The sequence below is a fragment of the Canis lupus genome, chromosome 34 (genome assembly GCF_003254725.2).
Source record: "Canis lupus dingo isolate Sandy chromosome 34, ASM325472v2, whole genome shotgun sequence".
Lineage (NCBI taxonomy): Eukaryota > Metazoa > Chordata > Mammalia > Carnivora > Canidae > Canis > Canis lupus.
The window spans coordinates 15,540,938-15,561,106 of NC_064276.1; the positions used below are offsets into that span (position 1 = coordinate 15,540,938).

General features: G+C 38.7%; 2 long non-coding RNA genes across 4 annotated transcripts in view; both read left to right on the forward strand.

Annotated features, from left to right (window-relative positions):
* The window catches only part of LOC112662715 (uncharacterized), a 630,650-nt gene that overhangs the window by 510,341 nt on the left and 100,140 nt on the right, over nt 1–20,169 (forward strand). The window lies entirely within an intron of this gene.
* The window catches only part of LOC112662809 (uncharacterized), a 31,064-nt gene continuing 11,855 nt past the window's right edge, over nt 961–20,169 (forward strand). The window contains exon 1 of one of the 3 annotated variants that reach the window (XR_003138852.3): nt 961–1,067. This is a non-coding gene — a long non-coding RNA (uncharacterized LOC112662809). The other 2 variants (XR_003138851.3, XR_004811955.2) reach the window with 2 other exon arrangements.

A 20,169-nucleotide genomic window follows, 5' to 3' on the forward strand; every position in this document is an offset into this window, starting at 1 on the left:
TTTTTTGCAAAACTAGAACAAATAAAGCTCATATATTTATATGGAACCCAAAAATATCCCAAATCACCGAAGTGATCTTGAAAAAGAAAAAAGCTGGATGTATCACAAATCCAGATTTCAAGATGTACTACAAAGCTGTGGTAATCAAAACATTGTGGTACTGGCACAAAAATAGGCACAGAGATCAATGGAACAGGATAGAGATCCCAGAAATAAACCTACGTATACATGGTCAATTAATCTATGATAAAGGAGAATATACAATGGGGGAAAGACAGTCTTTTCAACAAATGGTGCTGGGAAAACTGGACAGCTACATGTCAAAGAATGAAATTGGAGCACTTTCTTATACCATACCAAAAATAAACAATCCAATTAAAAAATGGGTAGAGACAGGGTGCCTGTGTGGCTCAATCAGTTGAACACTGGACTTTTGGTTGTTTTGGCTCAGGTCATGATCTCAGAATGGTGAGAACGAATTCTGCATTGGGCTTCACACTCGCAGGGAGTCTGCTTGAGATTCTTTCCCTCTGCCCCTCCTCCAACTTCTGTGCACATTCTCTCTCTCTCTCTATGTCTCTCTCTCTCTTTCAAATAAATAAATCCTTTTAAAAATGGTCAGAAGACCTGAACAGATATTTTTCCAAAGAAGACATCCAGATGGCCAACAGACACATGGAAAGGTGCTTAATACCATTAATCATCGGGGAAATGCAAATCAAAACCACAATCAGTGGGACGTCTGGGTGGCTCAGTGGTTGAGCCTCTGTCTTCGGCTCAGGACATGATCCTGGAGTCCCGGGATTGATTCCCACATCGGGATCCAGGCATGGAGCCTGCTTCTCCCTCTGCCTATGTCTCTGCCTCTCTCTGTGTGTCTCTCATGAATAAATAAACAAAATCTTAAAAAAGAAAAACAAAACCTCACAATGAGTTATCACCTCACACCTGCCAGAATGGCTAAAATCAAGGAGACAAAAAACAAGTGTTGGCAAAGATGTGGAGAAAAAGGAATTCTCGTGCACTGTTGGTGGGAATATAAACTGGTACAGCCATTATGGAAAAAGGTATGACACTTCCTCAAAAAATTAAAAATAGAAATATCAAATGACCTAAGTGCTCATTATTAGCTGAATGGATAAGGAAAATGTGATATATATAAACCACGGAATATTAGGTAGTCATAAAAAGGGTGAGATCATGCCATTTTTGACAACATGGAGAAACCTAGAGGGTATTGGGTTAAGTGAAATAAGTCAGATCAAAAAAAAACCAAATCATATATGATTCCACTCATAAATGTAATCTAAAAATAGAACAAACAAAAACCAGAATCAGAATTATAAATACAGATAACATACTGATGGTTGGCAGAAGGGAGGGAGGTGAGGGTTTGGACAAAATAGGTGAAGGAGAGAGGGAGCTACAGGCCTCCAGGTATGGAATGACTAAGTCACTGGAATAAAAGCCACAGCATAAGAATACAGTTGATGATATCACAATGGGACAGATGGTAGCTATACTTGTGAACATAGCACATGTATAAACTTGTCAAATCACCGAGCATATACCCCAAACTGACATAACATTGTGTATGTACTATACTTAAACAAAAAGAAAAAAAGATCATCTTCTTTACTTCACTTTTAAAAAAAACAACAACAAAGAGACCAGAGTTCAAAAGGAACTCGAGCCAGGGACATTAGATATACCCATCAGTCCCCAGGAAAATATGCCCCTTTTAAAGGTCTGCAAGCCTTAAAATACAAAAGGAAATTTAAAAAAGATGGACAACTTTGTTAATCGTGGAAAGGGAAATTGCCTGCACTTGTGGTAACCTGTGAAAGTAGCAAAGTTCAGAGACTATTCACATCACTCTTCAGCCATGTGCCCCTGGGTAGATGGGTGAAGCTTTGCCTCCCGGTACAGAGTGAGGCCCGATTTGGGGCAAGTTCTTCCTTGATGGACATGAGGAAGGTAGGTGTCCTCAGTCCCAGTCCTAACTTAGTGTGGCCTTGAGGAAATAACTTGCTTTCTCTGGCCTCAGTGTTTTCATCTATGAAATGAGAGAGTTGAATCAATGCAGAGTCTCAGCAATGTCATCTAGTCTCCAAATCCTGTGATTCTGTAGGTAGAACCAGGTAAGACTGATAATACATTTTGTACCAAGTGGTAGATAAAGAGATTTCTATTCTTCTCCTATTTCCACGAATAAAAACCCCAAAGAAGTGAATCCCCAATAATTCACAGCTTCTGTGGAAGCTCTTTAATTAGGCTAAGTAATCCCAAAAGAGTCTGAAAGAGTAAAAGTAAATGATTGGTTATGGAGTCTCCAGAAGTTTTGACCAATCACTCACCTTTGAAGCCCCAGTATTTTTCAAAGTGCATCATGTGAGTTGAGGTTGAGAATCTCAGTGGAAAACGGGTTGAAGGGCATTTATTTACCTACTCAAAACTTCTTTCCCCAAACTCAAACCCCCATTGCTATTAACAGGAGTGTGTCCTGTCCCATGCTAGGAGGAAAAGAGATGAAAACCATGGTACTCCTTCACCTCCCACCAAGCCAGATTTAATCTATCCTTCAAGCTTCCACTTTGCTTCAAGAAGATTTTGCCAACCATTCCACACAAATCCTTCTCCTTTACATAACGGTACCATAGAGAGTATAGCACTCATCCGACATTAATTATGCCTTGTGACATCTCATATTTTTATTTAACTTCTAAAGCAGCATTCCCTCAAATATGATATTACTTCAGGGTTCCTGAGTATGATTCTGTGGCCAGAATCCAGTACATGCTGAATGAAATGAAGTTGAACAAATGTTATAGCAAAATGTCTCCGAGCAATTACTCAATAAACAGATGCACAGTGTGATACACCGCGTGGTATGTATAGCGTTTGGCCTGTGCAAGCTGACTTTTTCAAAAAGGCCTACATCAAAAAGTATTCTCTGATCTATCAATAACAGGGTTTCATGTAAGAATTAAGATCCAAATTTTGCCTATTCATTTGATCATTAATGCCACAAATATTTACCCAGTACCTGCTCATGTCAGGCACAGCTGTGCTAGGTGTGAGCTTTGAGATGAGTAATTCCCAGCCCCTTAGTCCAGGTGGAAGAAGAGTAGTCAGGGGGATAGAAGACTTTCTTGGGGGAGGGGGGGTGACAATGGAAGTGAGAATGGGAGGGAGCTATCAAATCACTGACATATGTATAATAAATAAATTCAAGATAGCTCATATTTTAATTTATTCTGTGCTTTAATTTGCCCTTCTGAGAGGGTGCATTTCCTTTAAAGTTTTCCCATAAATTTTTTCCCATCTGAAATGCTTCTATCCCACCTCAGATGAACTTGAAAGGCAAATTAAGTTTGAGCCTCCCATATATGTGTTTTTCTCATATATTCCTTGAAACAAAACTCAATAAGCAATATCTATCAATTCTTAAGGAAAGAATACAGTACTCTTTTTCAAAATAATAAGACTTAATCTTGAAAGTCAAATCACATAAGATAAAGTTTTGTTTGTTCCTGGTAAAAGTTTGATTTGGAATTCCTCAATAGAGTAACAACAGACAGACCTCTGACCCTGGAAGGAGGCTAGCTTCACAAAGACCATATAGTTTTGCTTGACAACAACCCTTAAAGATGCTGCCCTAGAGGTAGGACCAAGGCTCACCTTGTTAGCTAAGAGGTATTGTGAATCTTTCAACCTACATGGTGAGACAACTTACAGCACACGTTTTAACCATAAGCCATCCAGATGCATTGTTAATACCCTGAGGTTGATTGGGATTCTATAATATCTACACCATTGGCAGTTCCATCCAGGTGTAAACACGATGGGTCACCCCCATGGGACACATTTCTGATTGCTCCTTTAAAATTCAACACCACCTATTTTTCTGCAATGACATGTTAGATGATAACATCATAGGCTGCATTCTTCCTTTCATTAGGATAATTTATAAGAAAGAGTACAAGGTAGGTTCTTCCCATCCTCAAGCTTAGGAAAGAAAAGATCTGTCCTCCATTCCTGCCTAACTGTGAGGAGAAATTTTCCTTGGATTTTTAAAATCAAGCTCAGGACACTTGGTGGTGGGAGGATGGGACAGGGGAAGGGAGGGGTGGTGCGTGGGGAAAGTAGTAATAACTTCTATGCATGTGACAGACTCCATTCATTCTGTGGTGAATAGAGCACTGTACCAGAAGTCAAACAGGCTGAGTACTGGCCCAGCTCTATCTCTTACTAAATGTGTGACATTTTCTTATCTTTACGTGGAATAATAACATCCCTCCAGAGGTTCATCCTCAGGGCTTAAGAGGTTCCAGAGTCAAAATAGGAGAAAGCACTGTGAGAAGTCTGTAGTACCAAGCACAGTAGCCAAGGCCTCTCTTCAGTAGTATGCTGTTTGGTCAAGAGCATAGGCCCCGAAGTGAAACTCACCTGAGTTAGAATCCTGCTTCTGCCTTACAGAGCTGTGTGACCCTGGGCAAGTTTCCCTCCCTAAGCTTCATGTTCTTCATCTACAAAATGAAGAGTACTAATCCTCAAAGAGTTGTGAGGATTTAATGAGATTATAAACAGCAAACCCTAACAGTGTCTGAAATAGAGGCTTCTCATTGCATGCTGGCCCATATCATTAGTGAACCGCTACTGCCATATGAACCACCCTATTGCTAAAAGGTGGAAGGACGATATTCATCCAGTGTGCTCGGCAACCCCATCAGATATAAAAGTCACAGGTCAGTTTCTAATTAGGGGCTTTCCTCACTTCCCCATCCTTGCCTAAGTTCATTAGTCTCTCTCCCAAACCACCTCTGATAGTAATATTCTATCGTACTTATTGGGCACTATTTTGTAATCTATTTATTTACATGTGTCTTTGACTAAATTATAAGAAATATGATGGCAGGACTCTGTCCTGTTCATCTCAGAATCTCCTGTGCCTAAGACAGAGACTACCTCATAGTACCCACTAACAAATGAGCAAATGCTTGTGGAATCGGATACTTGAGTGTATAATGTTCTGCTTCAAGTTAGCCCTCAAATATGTGATAGAAAAGTAACATGATGCAGAGAAGAAGCAGCGTGTTCAGGTTCTAGACCTTCATTCTGGCATCCCCTCCCACTCACTCTGTAGTGTGGACTTATGCAGATCTGGTGCTTTTGCTATGGAGTTCAAGCAAACATTCGTAACTCATTCATTTTACTGGCCTTGTGAGGCCACTGAAAATGAAGCGAGACAGTGTTGGAAGTCATTTTTAAAGATCATCTCCATCTTTCTCCAGATTGTGCATCCCTAATATAATGTCACAAAATCCTGAACTCCCAACCAGATAGAACAAACATAAACTTTGTCTGAATCAGAAGATTAAAGTAGGGGCCAAGACAAGATGAAGTTAATGGCTTCTCAAAAAGTGTGACTTCCAGAGAGAACCATAAGATCCTGCCCTTTCAATAATTTTTTCCCATAAATCTCTACTACCTTCCAAACTAACTTGAAATCCTTGCCATTGTTAAGTTTATGTCTATTTGTATGTATTTGTGGTGTGGGGGTTGGGATGGGCTAAACGTGGCATCTTCAGAAAAGCCTTGCAAAATGTGTATCTTTCACTTGCCTTTTCTCATTTGCATATAGCATCATCCGTGGGAATGTGCCTTATAAATAAAAAAAAATTATTATTATTGGCACAGAATAATTTATTAGATCAGCTTTTTGGTCCCACCAAAGACAGCTTGACCTTAGGGAAAAAGAAACTGGAAAAGACAGATAGATTTTAATCATGGGTCTCAGGTTGTTGTGGAATTGGAACCAGGTGCAGCCTGGAGAAGGTGGGTCAGAGAGAGGTGACTTAATTAGAGTCTGGGCCCTGGGCAGCTGGGAAGGAAGTATAATGATGGAAACCGATGTCAATATTCAATCCTGTTGTCCCTTGAGTCTACTCATTATTCTTTTTGTTGTTTTAAGTAAGGCTTACTGAGTGCTAAGCATGTGCTAGCATGAGGACAGGTCTTAGTATCCAGTGGTGTGAACGCACATGTAGTACCACTCTTATGGAGCACACTATCCTAGTGTGAGAGACAGGTATTAACATGCCCACATACTGATTAAGAGTTAATTTTAAAACATGCCAGGAGCTAAAAAGGAAAAAGAACAGTAAATTATGAGGCACAGGGACCTGCCTTTTGGATTTTGTGTGAAAGTGGATTTACCTTGAAACTAATGAAGTTTAAGCTTAAAAGCCTCTCATTTCTATGAGCTCTTTCCAAGGCTCTGGAGATAGGGGAGCTCTACAGTGTGGTTATATGGCTCTATATTTTTGTAAAGTTTGCAAATATAAGGTATTTTCACTGCAGTGCGTTAAGACAATCATCTCTCTACTCTGGTTTCATGTCGTATTTCCCCTTATGTTGTGTGGAGTTGGAGGGCCATGGGCATTTGGGGGATCTAGTTAGGGGAAAATTGAGATGGAAGTAATTAATTAGTTAAGTAAGTAAGTAAGTAATTTGGGTTTGGTGGGACATATTACAAAATATAATTAAGTTACTGCTAGCATCCCAATGTAGGAAGAGTTTCCAAGAAAACTCCTCCCAGCCTTTATACCAGCTCATACAGCAGAATGACACAAGGTACATGACTAGAAGGTGTCCCCTGAAATGACTGCATCCTCCATTGCTCAGCACCAGCAATAGACAGGTAGTGGGGGAGAAACCAGATATGAAATGCAGGGAGGAAGATAGAGCTTTTCCCTGTGTGAAAATAATACTAATAAATATTTGCATAGCGGTACTAAAAAAAAAGTTGTGAAGCTGAAATAAACTTTTCTAAATTGTCTATAATTTAAAAACAAATTTTATTATTATGCAAGAGGGAAACTAAATTATCTTTCTAGTTCTCACTGTGGAAAATATTATAATATCATTGTCAATGAAAAGGCAATCAAAAGATATGTAGCCACATCAATTCTTTCTCCCTTCCTTCCTTTTGTCCTTCCTTCCTTCCTTTCAAGTAGGCCCCAATGTAGGACTCAAACTCATGATTCCAAGATCAAGACTGAGCTGAGATTAAGAGTCAGATGCTTAACCAACTGAGCCACCAATTATATCTCAATTTTTTACAAAAAATTTATATATATATAAATTATATAATATATATATAATATAATTTATATATATTATATATATATTCAGAGAATGCTGGGAAAAACTATTAAAGGAGCGTTTATGATACAAGTTACATTTTTAAATTTATTATTATTTTAAATTTATTTTTATTATTGATGTCTGTACTGATTATTCTAAATAAATATTCACTTTTGAGTATAAATTTATGTTCATGATTTTGTACTTTTTCTTAAAGAGAACCCCCAAAGTATATCAAAGTATATAAGCTCTAGGACCCACAAAACCTGCCTCTGGTCACAGCTTCTCTGTGAAGATGACATTTCAACTACAACCCAAGGAATGTGAAGCAAACATCCATGAGAGATGAGAATCTGAGCCCATGGAAATGCCTGGAGATGAGAATGAGCTTGGAGGGTTCACCCATAAGACCACAAGCCCCATTTATTTCTGACAGTGCTTGCTTGTTTAATTATAGAAATAATCCATATTCATTGCAGTAAATTTGAAAAGCTCAGAGAAGCACAAAGAAGGTAAAAAAGAACCATCATTTGTGTCCCAATGTTTTTACTAGAAAAATATGATTGCTCCAGTTATACCACAAGGCTGTAGACCAAGCAGGGTAGCTTGGGTAGCTCTAGAATGAGGTAGCTCTAGAATGATCTGGACACTGGCAGGGTAGCTCTAGAATGATCTGGACACTGGCAGATTTTAGAGCATTATACAAATTTCAAGAATCGGTTTGCTCTTATCATCATCATCACCATCACTGTCATTATTGATGCCCAATCAGGAGAAAGCATTAAAAATACCCTCTTGCAAATCTTTTGCCAAGGTCATCTGGCTATGAAGATATGCACAGCACCTCTGTGGCAGTAAAGGTTTAGGTGAAGTGAGGTCCTTTGGGATTTCTAGTGAAATAAATATTTATTGTTTTGCTGCCCACCACTCTCTTTTATTCTAAGAAATAGCTTCTCTTCTTTGGGGGAGCTAACTCTACCACTCTTTCAACCACATGAGTTTGATAGAAAGTGACAATTACAATTTCTTCTCCCAATTCTCAGCCTCCATTGATGGGTTTGAGAATGGATACATGATCCATCTAGGCCAATCTGAGTCCTAACCCCATAATTTTCTAGCTAGAGATCAGAGAGGTTTGACTCTTTCTGTAGTGTCAAAGTTGGGAGACATGGGCCTAAAAGCACCAGATGGCCATGTTTCAAGCCAAACAGAAGTTGGCCTGAGAATATTAAGCTGTGGATTGGGAAGAGGAATAGAAAAGATGATTGTCCTGGTGACCACCCCAGAGAGTCCCTGTTTCTAGGCATCTCTGAGACCTAGTTACCTTTACAGCATTTCCTGCTGATTGGCTAGGCAAAACAGTAAATTTACCTCTTGCCTAAATTAGTTTAATTTGTGTGTCTGCTACATGGAATCAAATAATCCCCAATACGCTAAATTTGAATGCCTCAAGTGGATCTTTATCAAGTACAGAGTACCACACTGGATTCGGGGTTGCTAATAAAGAGGGGGACAAAGACTAACATATGAAGTGCCCACTGAATTTCAGGGACTATATATACTTAATTTTTTCCCTGTAGTGACTCTAAGAAGTAGATATTTCTTTCAAAAGATTGAGTCTTATTGTGGTAACTTATCCAAGCTCTCACAAGAAGATAGAGGTGAAATTTGAACTTAGATCTGGCTGCGTGTCTCATTCTTATTCCTCTACTACATGTTGCTCTTTATGAAGTCTTATAATATGAATCAGAAAAGAGATATTTATACAAACAATATAAAGGGATATGAACTGTTCCAAACAAGGAATGGCAAGAGAGGAAGCATGGAGAATGGACTGATCACCCAAATTCTAGGTACCCAACTGGAATCTTGAGGCCCTATTACTGCTTTTAAATCTTTTCTTTGCTATGAACCTAAAAAAATAAATGTCATTGTCACTAGATAAGAGCTTTAGTCAAGGCTCTTAACTTAAATATGTTCAGATCTATAAGCTGGAGGTAGAAAATAAAGTCTTTAAAGACAGCAATTTTATTGGGAGAGAAGTAATGTTTAACCAGACAGAATGTGTAAAGATAGCAAAATACAGCCATCCAAAGACAGGGCAGGGAAAATGGTTCTAGCCACAGCAGAAATTACTGAAGTTCTTTACATGGGAAAACCACTGGCTGATGGTGAGGGCTATAAAACATTGAAATGGGTTACCAGGGCAAGCTAAGGAATCTCCTCATCTACAGGCCTTTAAAATAGTAAAATTTGCTTCATCTGAATGGCTTTACGTGTGGTCTTCCTTGGGGCAGGGTGGAATTGGGGAGCTACAGAGGGAGGGATGACCTCCAAATCCCTTCCCAAAGCCTGGGATTCTCCCTACCTGATGGTCATCACCTTGAGGAAGGAGCTCTTTGCCATTCATCAACCTGCCCCCTCTCCTATTCCTGGCCTACCTTAGTAATGCACGAATTCACAACTGCTGTAGAAATGATTGAAATATTTAGACATAATGGAGGAAGTTTAATAGGGTCCAGTAGGAAACCCAGGTGTTTAGATCAGCTTAAAAATAATAACCACCTCCCCTGCCGGGGGCTTTCTATTCACAATCAGCTCTGCTTTTATTCTTAACCATAAAGGCTACCTCAGACAGGAAATTATTCACGTGATTGGTCTTTACAAGTGCTGTTGGGTTTAAACTGAGGGCTGTAGAGGTCATTAGTGGGCAGCCATGTGATTAACCTTTGCTAGCCCGTTGCTTTTCACACTTTGTTAACAGCTTCCATTATTGCCCCCTCTGAGTCTTGAGGAAGCTGTTTATTGACAGTATTAAAAATACATAGCTACAAATTCTTAAGAGCCTTGTGTTAAAGAAAAAAAAAAACCTCCCAACATCTTATAGCCAGCCGACTGGGGAAATGGAAAACCTCTAATTTGCCATAAAGGTTTATCAAGAACTGCATTAAGTAACACTAACGTTCAGCTCAATGCTAGTACCCGATGTTGCTCTTTTCTTTCATATTTATATACATTAAGGTGGCATTGAGAACTTCTTTTTAACACCAGAGAATTTTAAAATTTGAGGAGGGAGCTACAAAACCTCTAAGCATTGGAAGCTTGGACTCTGTTATTTCTGAGGAAATTAAGTTGTATGTGTTTGGAGAGGAGAGCAGGAAAGAGCTTGATAAGGAAAATGTCTCTCTTAAGGAAAAGTGAAGTTCTTGCCCACATAAAATGACCAAGAGTTTTAGAAAGGATTTTTGTATGTGGCTCTGTACTTATTCTTATGGGAATAAATGATGGTTGTTTGAGTTTTCACCCCTCTCTACACTCCCACCCTGGGCTATAAAATGTCTTGGGAGGCATTTCCTAGAATTGTTTGTGCAAGAAAGACCATATTGATGCTTCCCAACCAATAATATGCCTAAAATCTACTTAAAGGATGGCATTCTTCAAGGGATCCTCGGCCCATGACCCCTCCCACTGCCCCCATGACCTTCCTAAGAGAATTGAATGCCCTCTCTATGACCCCCCACCTCAGCATAAGATTTCTTCCCAAGCACTTTCCTTTTACTTTCTGAATTCCAATGAAGAATTTAACTCCTTGCTTCAGAAGTATCTAAAGCCTCCCCATTCCTAAGGTCAGAATTCATATTCAAGGGGGGGAAAGGCTCCAGAGATGATTTCTCAAGAGATTTTATCCCAAGAGATTTATAAATGCATATATAATACATGATGTATGCGCACACACTAACTACATCTATAAATACATATACATGGCATATATGTGTATATATACACATAAATGATTAGGAGAAGAGACCCTTAGAATTCCACTTAAAACTTCTGTGCTTAGAAGATTTAGAGAAAGGAACTAAAGAAAGATGATTCTCCTTCAATTGCCTTGAGTCTTGTTTGTTTCTATTTTAATGCTTTTGCTTTAACTTATTCATATGCTATTTAAAATGTGTAGCTATAGACCTAAACTCATTTCCTGGGAATAGTCACTGGGCAAGTATTACTTCTCTCCCAGAAAAATATGAATTAATTAATGTTCTTATTGAAAAAAGACAAGCCATAGTGAGTGGGGCTACTGCCTTCTCCCAGAACTACTATCTGCTGTAATGACCTCTGACATTTGCATAGCCAGGCTTTAATCCCCACCGGTATACTCTGGCCAACAAATCCAAACAAACAAACAAACAAAGGTCAGTTTCCCTTTTTAAAAAATCTTTATAACTTTTAAAACTTAAGGACACATATTCCTATACTTCATGATGGAAAGGTGGAGGGGAAATTGTTGCTAGGATAAGACTTTGTGTTTTATGTCAAATTGTATCTGGAAGCTCATTTTAAAAGTGAAATTATAACCCGCCCACCCCCCAAAAGCAGGGATTTGAGATGAAAATGCCAAAATAACTTTAATTATAGGTTTGTTGGGGGGTGTGACATTAAAATATCAGTCAGTGGAAAACTTCACATTGTTAACATGTCACTCAAAAAATTTGAAATTTGCGTTATACCATTACTATTTATTTGTACATTCTTGGTCTCCAAAGCACATGCTTTCTAGATAAGAGCCCAAATCACTATAACAAGTGGTCCAACATTTTCAAATTTCTTTTTAAATCAGAGTTAAATACAAATCATTGTAGGCTTCTTAATGTAAAACCTTGGTTCTACTTATTGCAGATTTTTGAAATTGGTCTGAATCACATACAATTTCTTTAAGATAGAAAAATAACAAATTTCAATTCAATTTATAATCTTTCCATTTTTTACTACAAAATTCAAAATAACATGTGCCACTGGTGAAAAAATATATAGTAGCCTCCAACATCAAACTACTACTTCTTACCCTAGACGTATTGTAGACAATAATTGGTTTTCTCCGCTCCCTCTCCCAGGCTGCATGAGAAAGGAAACCATGGAAACTGGGCCGCCATAAAGCAATGCTTTCTAACCTCAGCTGAGCTCTCACTGATCCTCAGAAATGGTTTTACACATCCCTTGTTGACTAATCATTATAGGGAACCACAGTGGCTGTTTTCAACATTCGTCCTCAAAGGCCCACCCCTTGACTTCCTTCAACTTAACCTCACTCACAGGACATGACCTTATGGCCTACTTCAGTGAGGAAGGTCAGTCAGCATGAGCTCCTTGCTCTGGTCTTTGACCAAAACAGACCTGGGCCTCGGCCTGCCTGACTGGCCTAGCCGGCCCCAGCCCATGCAGCTAGTTTGGGTTCTCTCCATTTATGTATGCTATCTACCTTGACCAGGCAGCCTCAACTTGGCAGTTCATCTTTCTTTAAGGCCTGTATGTTGCTGGTCCCAGCTTACTTTAATCCAGAGTCTACCATGACTCATGACAGTATTTTTTGTCTCTTCTGCCAGTGGCCCCATCCCTATGTCTGAGAACATGGCCAAATCTCCTTTATCCTTACAAATTTCCTTTGAGGCCTCTCTCTTGACCACCATTTCCTCTTCTTCAAAGCTTTATCCTTGCCCTTCTTCTTTAGTTCCCTCTCTTTTACAATGTCTTTGCTGTGTGTCATCTTTGGTAAACTCCAAAATGAGAGCGCTTTAAGCAACAAACTCTGCGGTCCATAAACTCACATTTCTAACTTTCAGAACCATGGATTAATTCCTCAAGCTAAAATCTCTTTGCCCATCAAACTAGCCCTTCTCTTCAACTTCCTCATTTCAATATTGTTACTAATGTCCCAGAGCCATGAGTGTTTTTTGCTCTCTCCGTGGCCAATAAATTGTCATGACATTTAAAATGAATCCAAACTCCTTTCCATTTCCTAAGACTCTGTTTAATCTCTGACCTCATACACCTATATCCTTCCCTGGCTCACCATGATTTGGTCCCACTGGTCTTGTTTCTGCTCCTCAAACCCACCAAGCTTGCTCTTTCCTTGAGGCTTTTGTGGGATCTACCCTGCAGTTCATCCCAGAGTGGCTCCCTGTCATCTGACCAAAATGTCACTTTATCAGAAACATGATTCTAGAAACTCTGTCATACCACACTGTTTATATTTTCCCAATAACAACTTTCATGACTGATAGTAATCAGCTGGGATTAAGAAATGATGAGTAGCTAAACTACAGTGGTGGCAGTAAGCAGGCAAAGGAAAAGACAGGCTTGAGAATTGATTAAGAAGCAAAATCAAGAGAATTTCATGACAATTACACAAGTAGCAAGGGTGAAAGAGTTAAAGATTATTCCCAAGTTTTTCACATGAAAGACATGGTATAGAAGACTTACTAAGCAGAATCAAAAATATAAGCCAAAGAGCTGATTTTAGAGGAGAGACAATCAGTTCAGCATAGAGTGTGCTGAGGTTGTGGTGTCTACAATGCAGATTGAAAGATTTCCATGAGGCAATTGGAAATATGGGTCCAGAACTCATGAGAAAGCATTTGAAACTACATGCATAAAAGACATGGGGTAAGAAGAGTAAATTTCAATCTTTCAGCTGCAAAATTATTTAATGCCCATTAATACCATTCCACTTAGAAAAGAAAAAAGAAAGAAAGGCTAGTCTTTTCATATAATTCAATATTATTTTGGTTCCATGACACCCACGGTCCTCAGAACAGCATTATAATATTTTTTATAATCCTCTTATATCTTGAGACTTCTTAATCTGAGCCTATTTAATTAGCTCCCAAATAATAGCTACTGACATGACATCTAAAGCAGGTCACCTAGCTGTATGACCTTGAGCAAGTCATTTTACTTCTCAGAATATAAATATCCTACTCAAACTACTTTCAGTTCATGAAATCGAATCTCACATTAAACTCTTATCACTTGCTGTACTGCCAGCAGGACATACTGCAAATCTGGATAAATCTTTGGGGATATGTAGAAGAATACCTATTTTAGCTGCTAAGTCACAGCAGAAAGTTGAAACTTGGAGCTTTGGGGAAGCTCACAAGGTCATTCTACACAAGGGAAAGATCAAATAATCTTACTGCAAACTGCTATTGTAATTCATTCTTCCATAAAGATTACCTCTGTTGTACTAGCAAGTTCAGCAAGACCCTGGTTTATCAGCCAAATAAATGCCACTTCAGTAAGTTATTGCTGCCTGGGGCCAGCTTTAACTTGCATTGTCAACTTTTTTCCTATCTAAAGTTCTACTGTAAGTTTTGCATTCATAAGCTGTGTTCCCCTTGGCTTTATTGCTTGCCCTCTTATGACTTCTCCCATCCTCTTGGTTGTTAAAGAGAGCCCCATTGTGTCTACTAACACCCCAGAGCTTTACCCCGTGATGCAAAAGAGTCACATTCAAATAGTTCTGAGGTGGAACAAAATGCAAAAGCCCACTGAACATTTCCTTACTATGTGAAAACTGTTGCCTGCATCTTTGTGCCACATTTCTGGGAATTCAATTCAAACGAGATGTGTTCAAAAGTGTGTGACTTTGGCTGTCGTGTATGATCATGAGACAATAGAAGAACACTAAACTTTGTGACAATTTTTTCAAATTTGTGGTTCTATGCAAAATTTTACCAATTTTTCATCACTAGAACTGAGTTCGAAATGGATTCAGAAAATGTGGTACTTGTATAAATGAAAATAAATGTTGTTTCAACAGTCTTTTCTCCCTCTTTAAATTGATGGTTAAGTGTATAACAAAAGGAGAAGACAACAAACAACATATATAAACTTGCCTGAAAAAGCCAAAATAATGCCACCCACATAACACAGAATACCACACACAGTCGCTTTATAAAGAAAAATCAAATGCCATATAGGGTAATGATTGAATATTGATGACATTTTTTTCTACTCCATACAAATAACTCCTGCTAAAGTGCACCCAGCTTCTTTTTTGCTAGTGTTTCACTCCATTATGTTGTCAAGTATAGATTAAGGACATACCCTAGGAGCATTCTTCATAAGAACATTTCTCTCAGTGCTACTTAAACATGGCCTCTCATGTATATCCTCTGTATCATTGGCCTTTGATAATCAGTAAAGTATATTTACTTTAATAAAAATGAGTAGAAGTAGCCTTTTCTTGGAAAAAATCAAGGAGTATAAGTAGGTAATGGAGGTTGAGAGTACAAAGCCCAGAAACCTAATACAAATTCTTCTTAAGGACACACCATTCTCCTGTAACATGAAAATGACTGGCATTGCCTGAATATGTCCCCTATGCATGTTAAGTGATTGTAGAACAACTTTCACTAAGTTGCTGAAACTGATGTCTTTAAAAGCATTACCCTAGTCCCTCATGTTCATCAAAAGATCCCAAGTAATCCCAAATAATTCCACAAGGCAGATCATACTGATTTGAGGAGGGGATTGTTGTATTTATATCAAATAAGAGTATGCCTGATGTTTGAAAATGGATAATTCAGCAGAGACATAAAATACACAGTGGGGACACCCGAGTGGCTCAGTTGGCTAAGTGATTAAGAGTCAGGTCGTGATCTTATGGTTGTGGAATCGAGTTCTACATCAGACTGAACATGGAGCCTGCTTAAGATTCTCTGTTTCCCTCTCCCGCTGCCCCTCCCCCATCCCTCTCTAAAAAAATAAAATAAAATACACTGTGAAGTTCTGAGTTCTCTACTTTGTCTCCTTTGCTTAACTCATTCTCTCCTTCCAACTCCATGCTAATCATTTATTCATTAATTTAACAAATATTTATTGGTATCTCACATGTGCCAAGTACTGTTCTAAGCACTGGAAATATAGCAATGAACAAAACAGACAAAAAGTCATGTTCACATTCTTCATCTCTCAGATTTGTATATCAAGCTAAAGTAGAGCTGTCTTCTCTCTCCCAAATCTTGTTGGTCTGCACTTTCACTTAGGAAAAAAGCCAGTTGTCTACGAAAGAGAGCCCTCTCATTTGTTATAATAAACAAAGGTTGTCAACAATCATACACACATTCACCCAACAATTATTGCTGAGCGTCCCCTAGATGCTAGGATGTAGGCTTCAAACTGGGGACAGCAAGATGAAAACCATGCAGTCCTTGGCTTGGCAAGGATTATATATTTTTGCAATGCCTTTCATGTGAACAAATTAACAACTGATAGTTTTAAAATTGGACTTGAATTTTTGAAGTCTCCTGATAGCTCAGAGTTAGTTGCTTGTCTTTTTTCCCAAGCCAAGTGTTTGTCCTGATGTGCTTAAGTATAGACTCCAAGGATAATGGCCACTTCTCAAAAATATGCTACTGCCCAACTTGAAAAGAGTTAGGCTAGGCTTGGACGTGCATCTGAGTGTTCTCACTCCATTTTCCATAGTCACAACTCCTGCTATGTTTTCAATTAGCTACAGTAACTGAAATTAATATTCCATTACACTTTTTTGATCGGGCTTTAATGTAACCAACAATAATGATCAGGGCATAAAATAGCCCAAGTCTTTTGTTTAGGGTTTGGTGAATAGAACCATATGTCTGACCTCAACCCTTTAGGGAACGGACATTCAGAAAATATTTACATGGCCCTCAATTTTGCTTGTTATTTTCCTGTTGCTTTTTTGGTCTACGTGGCTTTGTTTTCTCTACTCACGACATGTGGGGGATGAGGCTGGAGTCAGGGGTTTTACTTTACTTCTGGAATTATGGCATTTGAAAATGTCACCCTATTTGTCATCTGTTAAGTCTCTTTTCTGTTAAGTATTTATTCCAGAAGGCTTTGGTCAAAGTGTACACAAAAAATTAGCAAATATTTCTTTTCTCTTTTTCTAGTTAGTCCTGTGTATGTGTGTGTGTGTGTGTGTGTGCTTGCATGGTCATGCACATGTGTGCGAGCACACACACAGATAAATAGATATCTACTCTAAACTGTTGATACCTAGATGTTCCTGGAGTAGCAGGTTGACAATCTACAGCAATCTATAATCCAAATGCCCCATGGGAGGCATAAGGTTCTTAGTGGTGGATCTCTGTCATTGCTCACCAGGTGAACATACTATGACTTTGAGCCAGAAACTCTTGAGAGCAAATCCTGCCTTTACTTTTCAGTAGTGTGTGACTGGCACTTATTAACATCTGAGTCTGTCTTCCCATCTGCACAATAAAAATAATAAATGTTACTGACATTGGGGCATCTGAGTAGCTCAGTTGGCTAGGCTTCTGACTCTTGGTTTTGACTCAACTCATGATCTCAGGGTCGTGAGATGGAGCCCCATGACCAGCTCCACACTCAGCAGAAAGTCTGCTTGAGATCTCTCTCCCTCTGCCCCTCCCTCCACTCATGTTCTCTCTCTCTCAAATAAATTAATTAATTAAATCTTTAAATGTTACTGACATTGTTGACAGGTTATGAAAATTAGAGATAATATATATGTTGAACAAAACATAGAATCTCTATGAAAGGCATTTGATAAGTGGCAGGTGTCACTAGCCTTGTCCATTGTCATTATATCTCTTCCCTTTTTCTCTTCCATTCTTTCCCTTGGTCTCATCACCTGACCTCTCTCATTTCATTTTTTTCTTTTTTTTTTCTCACTTTCCCATTCCCCTTCTCTCTACTCTGTCCTGTGACTGACTCAACTGTCTGAGTGGTGTCCAAAGACATTGCTTAGGCCTACCAGCCACACTCAGAGACAAAGCTGTTGCAGATCATTGTTCTCCAGGACTAGCCAAATAAACATCCAGAGAGAACACCATCTAGGAAATATTGTCTTATGTACAAAAATGCCCGGTGCATTCAAGCAATGCGGTCTGGTTACAATTACCCTATTGGCTAAAAGTGCTATTTGTCCTTTTTTCAGGTAGAAAAAGGCCCAGAAATTTAACATTACTTCCTTCATTTATTTATTCATTTAGAAAATGTATTAAGGATATACAATATTCTGGATCCTCTCTAAAATTGAAGCTGTGAAAGGTTTGTTTCTTATCTATCTTTATCAACCAACTCTATAGCTACATGTGGAGTGAATATGAACAACCCAAAGTTTCCAGTTTTGAAAACATTGAAACAAAAAAAAATTATATTCATTAATGTAAGTCATGTATACATACTTTAGCTTCTTTTTCTGTTAAAATAAGCCCACACCCTCTATTCGTCAGGTTCTGAAAGGACGCCAAAATACAAAGATGAAAAAACAAAATATGGTCCTTGCTTTTTTTCATTCATTTATTCATTAATTCTCTCAGTAAACATTTTCAAATACTTTGTGCCAGGATTGGGCTAAGGGCTTCAAATATAAGTTGATCAAAATAGACATGAACCCTGACCCCATGTAACTTATTTTCTAGCATGGAAAAGAAAAAAGAAAACAAACATAACCACCACCACCCCCAAATAAAATAATTATAAATTATAAGAAGAGCCATATATAAGACAACAATGGGCAGATATGGACAAGACAGGTACTTAAAATAGTTTAGAGGGAGACAGAAGGGTAATCTGATAATCGTAAATCAATATTTGCTTATCTGCCTATCAGCTTATAGGTACATTACTGCCTCCTTCATCCCCAACAAGTTTTGAAGAAGCAATAAAATATTCTAAGAGCAGTAAAGGAGCACCCAGTACAATGTAGACACAGGTGAATGAGGAACCAAAACTGTGTGGGATCCTGATATTAAGACAAAAATACAGGAGGGCAAGTAATACTTAGTAGAAAGACCTAAAAGATCACAAGAAGGAACCAATAAAGAAAGTGGTGGTAGTGGAAAGCCATCTACTTCCAGCCCAGGCCCATGAGGAGTGGCAGCAGCCTCTACCTAGTAATGTTGTCAGAGTGTGACTGTGGAACTCAGACCTTCAATCTGCATATATGGTTTCTCAGTACCATCTTAATGATCCTGGAGGCTTCCATGGCCTGTTACTTGATTCTGTGCTTGACCTGTTACTGAAGGAGCCCTGACTTGCCATCAGAAGACCTACACTCACAGTCCCTCTCTGCCACCCATTAGTTTTGTGACCTTGAAGAGGTCACTTCCTAGCTCCAACTATGAGTTTTCTCTGCTGCACAATGGGTGTATTTGTCAGAGCACAATTATAAACGGCAAAATCCACTATAATTTATTAAAACAAAAAGGAGTTTATTACCGAGTATGAGTAGCTTCTCAAATCATTTGAAGGGCTAGATGATCAAGCTCTGTGCTGTTTCCAGGTACAGCTTCCAGCCCTTAGAACCACTTAACCTCTGGCATCTTCTTCACTAGCAATATAGATGTTTCATGCCTAATTTCTGTCCCTATATTTAACCCTATGACTAATCCAAGTCTCATGAGAGTGCAAGTGATAAAACTGAAATTGCATCAAAAATTATAGCTGCAAGAGCATGTGGGAAATGTCATTTTTAGCTGTACAGCCTCTGTAGATCAGGAAAGCACACCACAAGAGGTTGGAACAGGTGAAGCAATACAATCCATACAATTTGCTACAAAAGACAACACTTATTTCCTCACAGGATTGTTACAAGGATTAGTGTTTGTAAAGAGGTTTCCATTTAGTAAACACTAGCTTGCCTTAGCACCATTGACCAGCATTTCTTGTGCCTTAACACTGGGTCCCAAAGATGGTAAGTCAAGCTCAGGAGTCCAGCCCTACAACCCCAGACACCTACCTTTCTCCTGGATCTTGCTTCCAGCAAACCATGATTCCTGTCTGATAGATCTTGCTGGCTTATCATGAATTCATCCAGAAAAGGAGATTCCTGCCCCCAGCAAACCAAAGTTCACAAGGTATAAGCGATGAGTGCTAGATTCACATCTTCAGTGAGCTATGAAAATCCAGAAGGGGGCCAGTAATTCTCCTGGAAGGGTTAGGTAAGACTTTACATTTCATCACGCCTAATAATAAACTATCCAGCAGGCAGGACAGAATATGGCTCTATTTGGCTTTCTTTCTTGGCCTATAATTCATAAAAAAGGTTTCAAGGCTAAAAGCTGCCCATATGGGCATTAAAAACTCGGTTGTATGCATATTTAGCTGTTTCAGAATCTGGTACCAAAGCACTAAAGCCTGTTCAAAAAGGAGGACCTCTTTTGACACTGTCATTTCTTAAATTAAAATTTTTTAAATATAATTTTTTCTATT